The sequence below is a fragment of the Elaeis guineensis genome, chromosome 7 (assembly GCF_000442705.2).
Source record: "Elaeis guineensis isolate ETL-2024a chromosome 7, EG11, whole genome shotgun sequence".
In the NCBI taxonomy this organism is placed as follows: domain Eukaryota; kingdom Viridiplantae; phylum Streptophyta; class Magnoliopsida; order Arecales; family Arecaceae; genus Elaeis; species Elaeis guineensis.
The window spans coordinates 92,282,659-92,293,045 of NC_025999.2; positions in this window are offsets into that span (position 1 = coordinate 92,282,659).

Below are 10,387 nucleotides of genomic sequence, written 5' to 3' on the forward strand. Positions count from 1 at the left end.
ATCCGAACCTGAAGATGATGAATTTTTGGACGAAGTCCTCCATCTTCCGTTCGGTAATCTGCGCCAGGGGCTCGGCCTCCACCCACTTGGTGAAGTAGTCGATGGCGACGACTATGAACTTTCTTTGGCCCGATGCTGGAGGGAAAGGACGAGAATGTCGACCCCCCACTGAGCGAAGGGCCATGGAGCGACAATAGGAGTGATTTGGCTGGCCGGTCGGTGTTGTACGTTGGTGTACTTCTGGCATGGTTCGCACTTCCAAACCAACTCAGCCGCTCCTTCCTCATGGTGGGCCAGTAGTAACCCTGTCGCAGGACTTTGTAGGCTAGGATTTGCCCCCAAGTGACTCCCACAGATTCCTTCGTGCACTTCTCGGAGAGCATAATCTGCGTCGGTCGTCCCAAGCACCTGAGCAAGGGAAGGGAGAACGACCTTTTGTAGAGTCGGCCATCCATGATCACATATTGGGAGGCCGACCATCGGAGCCGCCTGACCTCCGTGAGATCTTCAGGGCTGATCCCGTCGGTCAGGAACTGAACAATCGGATCCTTCCAGCTTGGTTCAGCTGTCAGTTGTAGCACCTCTTCGACCTGGTCGACACTCGGCTGCTCGAGGTTCTCCACGAACGTCCGGTCCAAAGAGTCGAAAGTCGAGGATGCCAGTCTGGAGAGTGCGTCGGCCCGGCGTTCTTCGACCTAGGGATGTGGAAAATTTAAAATACCCGAGGCGCGTTACGAGATCCTTCACTTTCTGGAGATATTTGACCATGGCTGGATCTCACGCTTCGAATTCACCTTTGACCTGCCCCACGATCAGCTGAGAATCGGAGAATGCCCGGAGGCGTCGATCTCAAGTTCCTTGCCATCCTCAAGCCGACGAGGAGCGCTTCATACTCGGCTTGGTTATTGGAGGCTTTTAAGTCGAATCGGAGGGCGTACTCGGTGACTACCCCATCCGAGTTGGTGAGCAGGAACCCAGCCCCGCTCCCTTGAGCGTTTGAAGCTCCGTCGATGTGCAGTACCCAGGTGGAGGCCGGGTCAGGCTCAGAGACCGCGTCTCGTCCGGGGTCCGCATCTTTCCGACCCTTGGTCGGCCGTCGGGCATTCGGCGATGAAGTCGGCCAGGACCTGGCCTTTAAGGCAGGTCGCGGTCAGTACTGTATGTCGAACTCGCTGAGCTTCATCGCCCACTTTGCCAGTCGTCCCGATGTATCAGGTCGGCGTAATATCGCCCTCAGGGGCTGGTTGGTGAGAACCACAAGCATGCGCTGAAAGTATGGGCGGAGTCGCTGTGCGGAGACGGTCAGGGCAAAATCATCTTTTCCATCTCCGAGTATCGAGCTTCAGCGCCGCGGAGCACTTTGCTGGTATAGTAGATAGGCTGATGGGTTCGGCTCTCGTTTTCTCGGACGAGCACCGAACTGACCGCTCAGGGGAGGTGGCCAAATAGAGATACAATGTCTCCCTGACCTCCGCTTCACAAGCAGCGACGGGGAAGCCAAGTACCTCTTCAGATCCTCGAAGGCCCGTTGGCACTCATCCGACCAAGAGAAGCCCTTCGCCTGCCTCAGAGTTTTGAAGAATGGGAGGCACCTTTCAGCCGATCGAGAGATGAACCGGCTGAGAGCGATGATTTTTTCGTTCAGCTGCTGGACCTCCTTCTTGGTGTTCGGATGGCGCATGTCGATGATTGCCTTTATTTTCTCAGGATTAGCCTCGATTCCTCGCTGAGAAATGAGGAATCCGAGAAACTTCCCCGAGGTCACCCCAAAAGCGCACTTAGTCGGATTCAGCTTCATTCGATGTTGTCGTAGAGTGCGGAAGGTTTCTTCGAGATCTTGGACATGATCCAGAATCTGCGTACTTTTCACCAGCATGTCGTCTACGTATACTTCCATGTTGCGCCCGATCTGGTCTTTAAAGACCTTATTGACAAGTCGTTGGTAGGTGGCGCCGGCATTCTTCAGCCTGAAGGGCATTACTCGATAGCAGTAGAGGCCCTTGGGGGTCACGAAGGCAGTGTGCTCCTCGTCTTCGGATGCCATCCGGATCTGGTTATACCCGATAAAGGCATCCATGAAGCTGAGCAGTCGAAATCCGGACGTCGCATCCACTAGCTGGTCGATCTTTGGAAGTGGAAAGCTATCTTTTGGACAGGCCCGATTCAGGTCGGTGTAGTCAATACAAATCCTCCACTTTCCGTTGGCTTTCTTGACCATGACAACATTGGCGAGCCAATCGGGATATGCGGCTTCTCTGATGAAGCCCGCCTCGAGCAGCTTGTCCACTTCTTCATCGATGGCCTTCTGTCTTTCGGGAGCAAAAGACCTTTTCTTCTGCCTCACCGGCCTCATCGTCGGGTCGATGTTGAGTCGGTGGGTTATTGTCTCCGGGGGGATGCCTGACATATCTGCTGCCGACCAAGCAAATATGTCGGCGTTGGCCGTCAGCAGCTCCGTCAACCGTTGCGTTCTGGGTCGGGTAGTCGAGACCCGACCCATACCTTTCGATCGGAGTTTTTTCCTATCGGGATCGACACGAGCTGCTCGGCCGGCGAGCCCCGTTCTTCCTCCTCCCGTTGGTCTAGTTTGTCGATCGTCAGGGAGCCCCTCAACTCGTCGCTTTGAGCGAAGATCTGGAAGCATCGGCGAGCGAGCTGTTGGTCTCCGCGTATCTCCTCGACTCCATTTTTGGTCGAAAATTGAACCAAGAGATGGTACGTTGAGACAATCGCCTTGAGGGCGTTTAGTCTGGGTCTTCCAAGTATGGCATTGTAGGCCGAAGGCATTTGGACGACCGAAAAAGTCAAATGAACCGTGCTTTATCGTGGTTCGGTGCCGACCGTCACGGGCAGGGTAATTTCGCCTTCCATCGCGACGGCATCCCCGGCGAAGCCTATCAAGGGTGTAGGGACCCTCTTGAGTCGGTCGGTTGATAGTCGCATCCGGGAGAAGGTCGAGTAAAACAAAACGTTCGTCGAACTTCTATTATCTACAAAAATTTTTTTTACATCGTAGTTCGCTATCGTTGCCGAGACAACAACAGCATCGTCGTGGGGGGTTTGGATGCCCCGAACGTCTTCTTCTGTGAAAGTAATCATGTCGTCCGGGCGTAGCTTCTTCGTGGGCTCCCCTCCAGCAGACGTCCCCGGGCCAAGTCGTTTGGAAATCATATTGATGACCCCGGCCGTCGGCTGATTAGTGGTCACTTCCTCAGTCGGCTGGGGTCACCGGTCGGCCACTGGTCGAGTCGGTAGGTTCCTCCAGAATTTATCGAGATACCCTCGGCGGATGAGAGCTTCGATCTCATCCTTAAGCTGGATGCATTGCTCGGTATTGTCGCCGTGGCCCAGGTGGAACCGACAGTACTTCCGTCGGTCGAGGCCTTTTGCCTTCAAAGGCAGAGGCCATCGCAGGTACTCTTCCCCCTCGATCTCCATCAGAATCTGCGCGCGGAGAGCAGAAGAGGAGTGTAGGAGTCATACCTGAGGCGTGTTGGCCTTGGAGTCTGCCGTCGGGGCGACTTCTGGTTTCGTTGCGGGGGTGAGACCCGACCGTCGGTCGGGGGCCTGCTAGGTTCGGCGGGGTCCCGACCCTTTCTCCGCTTTTCCCTCGGGCCCTTGAACTCGGTCAGGCGCCGGTCGGAGGCTCCTTCATCCACGCGCATGTACTTGTACGCGCGCTCCAATAATTCGGCATACGTCCGGGGGAGGGTCTTGTCCAGGGAGTAAGTGAATCGGGACGCCCTCAGCCCCCGTTTCATGGCCGAGATAGCCATGTCTTCGTTGAGGTCCCGGACCTCAAGCGTGGCCACGTTGAATCGCATCACGAAGTGTCGGAGCATCTCGTTTTCTCCCTGTTTGAGGAAGAAAAGGCTGTCCGACGTTCGCGGTGGCTTCCGGCTGGTGCTGAAGTGGGCCACGAAAGAGTGCTCGAGCTGTCTGAAGGAGTGGATACTTCCCGATCGAAGATCGGAGTATCAGGCCCTGGCAGCTTTGCGGAGCGTGGTGGGGAAGCCGATGCAGAAGAGAGCGTCGGTTGCCCCTTGAATCGTCATGAGAGCTTTGTAGCTCTCCAGGTGGTCGATTGGATCGGTGGAGCCGTCGTAGGGCTCCACGTGCGGCATCTTGAACCGACTGGGGATCAGTTCGTCGAGAATGAGTAAGGAGAGAGGTTGGATGGTCTGAAAGTCGACGTCGTTCGAGGACTTCTACCCGTCCACCTGCAACTGTGCAAGCCGACGGTCGATTTCTTCGAACCTGCGTTCGTAGTCGTCCGTCCGTCGATGCTGGGAGACCCCAGGAGTGGAGTCTCCGGAAGATTCTGAGAGGGAGGCGGACGGCGTCCGCGGTCGCTTCTCCTTCCTCGCTCGTTCCCGTTGAGAGGGAGAAAGCTGTTGGGACCGATGGGCATCGCGCCGCGGCCGCCCCTCCTCCTCTCTGTGGGAGCGCTGTGGCAGGCGCTCCCGTGGAGGCGACGGAGATCGACGCGGGCGTCGGCTGCTGCTCCTGGAGGGCATCGGACGTGCCATCGGTTGCCCGATCGGTGATGGCGGCAGCCGTACCGGCTGTTGCTGGAGGCTTTTGACCGCGTCCGTCAGCACGGTCATCTGCCGCATGATCGTCGCGATTTGCGCCTCCTTGGTCACCGCGGGGTGTGGAGAACTGGGTTCCGCCGTGGAGGGTGGAGGAGAGGCCTCTTCCCGGCGGGAAGAGCGCCTCGCCGACCCAGTGACCCTTGATCGCTGAGCTCTTATCTTTGTCATCTCGAATTTCGTGGGGACAAAGTACCGTTACGCTGCCTGTTGCCCCCCTACCTGGCGCGCCAATCTGTTGCGGCTAATCCACTCGTCGCCAGATCGTCGGGAACGAGCGCCTGCAAAAGAAAGTCCGCACTGACCGGAGGCGGCTCCGGCGGGGACCCTCCGACGGTCAAGTCAGAGAGGAGACTAGGCAACAGTGAGAAGAAAGCAAAGAACTCAACGAGAGAGAGGGGGCAAGCCTGTGAGTTTCGAAGGGCCCCCAGCACTGTAGCCTTCCCCGATATATATAGTGGAGCGTAGTATGGTGCCGTCATTAATGGCGCAGACAATTGAAGAATTGTCAACTCACTGTAGACTGTCAGAGTCACCGTGAAAATGTCACATTGCCGTGGGGCTGTCAAATCACTAGGGTTGACAATGTCCTAGGCGGGATAATGCCCTTAGGCGGCAGTGCCGCATGCTGCTGTCAGGACTGACAGTCTCTGGCAGTAGTACGGCGATCGGAGGAGTCGACCGATCTTAGGTCGGTGGCCGGCTGAGTGGCATCGGGTGGAGATTCGGACCCCTCCGACGGTCGGTCGGGCACGTCGCGGGAGTCGGCCATCGGACCCCCTGGTGCAGTCGGTCGGGAGGGCGGAAAAGGTCTACTCGGCCGACATATCCTCGGTCGGTAGAGAGCCGTCGATCGGTTGGTCACGGCACCCGACGACCGGTCGGTCGGTCGGGTATGCCTGATTATAAGTCGGCATGAGTAGGATCGGTCGGTATTCCCCAACAACCATCATGCATGCTTTATGACCATTTATTTTAATTGTATAATAAGCATTTCAGAATCTTAAAAGAAATTCAAAATGCTATTCTTGATAGGAGATTCTGTATTAGATTATACCGTCTAATAACAACTATCTAATGCAACATTATATGATATTAAAAGGGTTTGCATATATGTTAAAAAAAAAAAATGAAAGAACTATTGACAATGGTATTATAGCCAAGTCCATCCACTTTGTTATCCTATTAGCATTACTAAAACCTCTTATTATTATTGTTGTAGGTCGGGCATCGGAAAGCTGAATCTCGAAAATCTCATATCGATCACAGTCGAGAGTGTCTACTGCTTAAGAGTGTGGACTCCACGTGAGGCACCTTTTGAGGGCAAAACCGTGAGAGACGGGGTTCTCAGTGGACCCTCGGGCCACGCCCCGTCTCGAAGCGAACAATACCTCACGTGACTTTGATGAGGAGGGAAGGTCTGGCACTCTGGGTACGTAGCCTCAACATTGGTGCACCAGGTAGGGGAACCCGTCCCCGCACCTACGCATACGACCCTCTCGACTGGAGGGGCTATGTTGTGGGTCGGGCATCGGGAGGTCGAGCTTCGAAAGTCTTATATCGATCACAGTCGAGAGTGTCTACTGTTTAAGAGTGTGGACTCCTCTTTGCCCACGTGAGGTGCCTTTTGGGGGCAAAACCGTGAGAGACGGGATTCTTAGTGGACCCTCGGGCCGCGCCCCGTCTCGAAGTGGACAATACCTCACGTGACTTTAGTAAGGAAGAAAAGTCTGACACTCTGGGTATGTAGCCTCAATAATTATTATTATTATTATTTTTTGAGAAAAGGGGTTGTAGTTCCATCAATCTTCATTAAGCAAATGAACTTGATACGAAGGATTCTCTTCTTGAAAAGAAGAGGGGACAAAAACCAAAACAAAACTTTCCATGCCAAGCAATGGGTCTAAACTTTAGAGTACTCGGCTATTGCCAAGTGGTAAATATTCTGACGGCTTTTTAAATGGGACCGAAGCATTAGTTTCCTGAGATCCTGCTATTTCTTACCATCCGGAATAAACAAATAAGGGCCAGTTTAAAGGGGTCCTAATTAAGCAATATTTGAAGCTTTAAAGTACTAATTTCTCCATTCCGGCCCAAGAGTTCCGAGGCTGATTCTAGCCGTCCGGCTTATTCCAAGTACAACACACATTTTCCCCCAACGTACAGAAGTATTTTCCAAATAAAAACTGATTTTACGAAAACAAAGAAACAAAGACGCAGACGGACAAAGAAACAATAGGATCAAGGATACAATAGCATTCACTTCCCTAAGTGATGGACTGGGATTTCAACTCCCTCCAAAACTATTATTTGCTGTTGTAACATACATAGTGGCTATCATTCATCCAATTCAAACTTGAATTGCATTACTAGGAAAAAAAAGAAAAGAAAAAAGCTATATATCATATGTTGGTCAAACACAAAAAGTTTCTCCTCTTAATGTTTGGCTGACATGTTACTGCTTAATTCACCTAGACATACCCTCATACCACACCGAGTCGACCCATTGCACCAATTAGCTTCTAACTGTATCGAACTTTTGCATTAACCAATCATTACAAAAGTTTGGATGTACTCAGAGTCAGAAGTTTGATGGTAATCATGTTTGTATATATTAGTTTGTATATCAAATTTAATTCATCTATATTACTTTGTACATCAAACTTTTTCTAATATTTGATAATGCGACAAATTGAAATATTTTTCTCAATTGACGAGGAGATTTGAATTTAAAGAATATCAATTTGATTATATAAATAATGAAAAATTGTCAAATAACAGCCTTGATTTTTGTTACATCACTGTCACTGTTGATGGATTATGACTAAATAATGATATTTGTCAATATCCACCTCGTATGTACATGACAAATGAAGACTCTTAAAACCATCACGGTAGCAGTCTTTATGGTAGTTGCAAAGAGTCATCTTTTAGAGCTTGATAAAACCATGACCTAGATTTTGCAGTTCACACATAAGAAGCTTCAGTATTGCTGATCAATTGAGGGATCGTTTCCAGCCTCACAAAATATAGTGTTCAAGTACTGGAAGGTACAACGACTCTTTCTTGTTATTAATTAGTCAATAGTTGTTCTGATATCAGCATATGTCAAGGACCATCAATGTGTTAAAATCCATTAATTAACACCCATATGTTGGGCTTGAAGGGGTCAGGTTTTCCTGCTATTCCTATATTTCTCTGCTTTCTTTTCTTTTTTCTTTTTTCTTTTATTGTATTTTATTACTCTTTAACTGCTTGCTGATCTTGTCTCATTTTGTTGTATCAATAGAACGCAGGGTTTAAGTCCAATTTGCCACAGAGAGTTAGTGAGACCTTTGTTATAACTATGCCCGCCTTTCAAATGTCAAATATTTGGAGTGAAAAAAATAAAAGGGATAAAAGGTGGTCCAGCAGCCTGGTAGGGATAAAGATCTATCCAAAATTAACAGATTCATGTTGACCTAAATTCAGGGTGGTTTTAGGTGTGGAAATAAAGATTCAAAATGGTCTCGCAGTCTAACAAGGATGGCGACACCTGAAGGGACACACAAACCTCTCCAAAATAAATAAGTTCATGTTGGCTATTTTTACATTCAGGTTGGTTTAAGGTTAACCCAAAACCTACCTGTTTATAAATGGATAAGTTCGATTTTAGCTCCCCAACCTGATAGCTTACCTGAATCAAACCAAGTGGGAAAGTTATTTGAGATAAAGACATTTATTTGATTAATTTATTTAAGAATGATGGTAATTTCCTTAGTCATGTGGTTATTTGTTATACCAGCTTAAGTTTACCATGGCTCTTGAGAACAAGTATAAGTTTCCAGACTCATTATATATATTAAAAGATTTTCCCGGATCGATGTAGCTGGGGATGAAGTAGAAATATATTTGATTTCTAAAGTGCAACGAAAATAGCGGTCATCTTCCTTGAAAATACACTGGCCCTGATAACAACTATGGAGCTCTTGATCCACAAAACAAGTAAGTTGCCCACCCATTGCCAACCTAACGATCTGGCCATTGTTTCTACTCTTTTAAATTAACGGTCAGTGCTAAGGCCGAAATCCAATTTGAAGATTGAGTTGTTATGTAATTCCATTGACGCTTCCACTGTCGTCCTTGGAAGAAATTTACGTCAGTGACCTTAGAATCTATGAACACTGAGGTATTGGTAGTTTCATCTAAGCTTCCCATCTGGTGCTCGGTGGAAGTTCGTGCAGCATGAGAAGCTTCTATTTTATACTAGTCTTCCATCATTGACGTCTCTGGTTGCGTTTGCAAATTGGGTGGTCCAAGAAATATAATCAAGTCGGATTTATGATCGTGGAAAATACATACATAATCATTTTCATGGGATCTTTCCATCAAGCCATTGGAAATAAATTCTACCTTTTATTACCCAATGGATTTTGGACCATTTTACAGGATCTCTTCTTCTTTCGGCTACATATGCTATGTAGGCCTGCTGTTGGGTGTATAAAATATATCCAACACAATTTGACCAAGCCACCAGCGTTCACGAGAACCTATGTTACCATGCAGTGCACCCATCCATCTAAGAACCTTAAAATCGAGTGGCTGAAGACATTACCTCCAGGTTAAGGAGGCAGGTGTCCAAAGAAGTAACCCTAGGAGATGCAGATGATTGTTCTTTTGTACTGCCTTGATTTGGGGGCATTTCAATCCACCAATCGATTTAAGTTCAGGCCGGTAAGAAGAGAGAGCTTCTGCGGCCAATGATATATTAGTGCAAATTGCTTGCTTAATCAAAAAGAGTTAGGCTGCAAGTATATTGATCAATAAGCTTATAGATGGGTGTGGTCTCTAAACGTTCCATTACGTTAAGATGCAGTGAGCAATGTCTAGCTCAAGTGCATGTACAAAAAGAGGAACTTGAGAGATTTTAATAATCTTAAGCCTTTGGCTCGGCCCAAAAATTACGAGGCTAGGCCCAGGTTTAGTCTATCGCGTCAGCCACTTGCAACGTTACCTTAAAACAAAGAGAAATTCTTTGTGCACCGCACCAGGTATTGAAAAAATACGCCACCCCATTGATTGGGCTATACAGCCTCCATTTTCTAAGTATATTTAATATCCACAGATTTATCTTTTCGATTAAAATTTTGAATAATAAAAATATCTTTTTTTTTTTTTTTTAAATTATGACATTCTGTGGTCATATTATAACATCCTACAGTTATAACTTCCTACATACAGAATGTCATAAGGAAGAAAGAGGTATTTTCGTCATTTAAAAATTTCATAAGTTTTCAATGACGAAAATATTCTTCTCTCTTTATGATTTCTGAAAAAAAAATTATGATATCTTGTGTGTAGAAAGACATAATTTGACCACGGAATGTCATGATATGACTATAGGATTCCATAATTTTTTCAGAAGAAGAGAAATATTTTTTTCATTCCAAATTTTAAATAAAAAAATAGAACTGCGGACATTAAATATGTATTGAAAAGTGATAGCTATGTGCTTCAAGATAATTAGACGATGTGTTCCACATTAAAAGAACTTTTGAATGGCATGATTACGTGAGATTACAACAAAGACAAAGTTGGTAACCTTAGGTAAGGCATTATCCAGTTTTACGCTTGGAATGTCCTACTAAGTGAGTCCGCCGTGAAGGGGCGAGCGATTTATGCCCAAAGTGTCTTTGGGCTCCCACGGATTCAGTAAAATATTCTCTCTCTGGAGATTGGAGTACCTTTGAACCAACTGGCAACAAGTCTTAAGTATGAAAGGCCGTTTCCAAGACTGGCAAGCTGATCACCTCTCA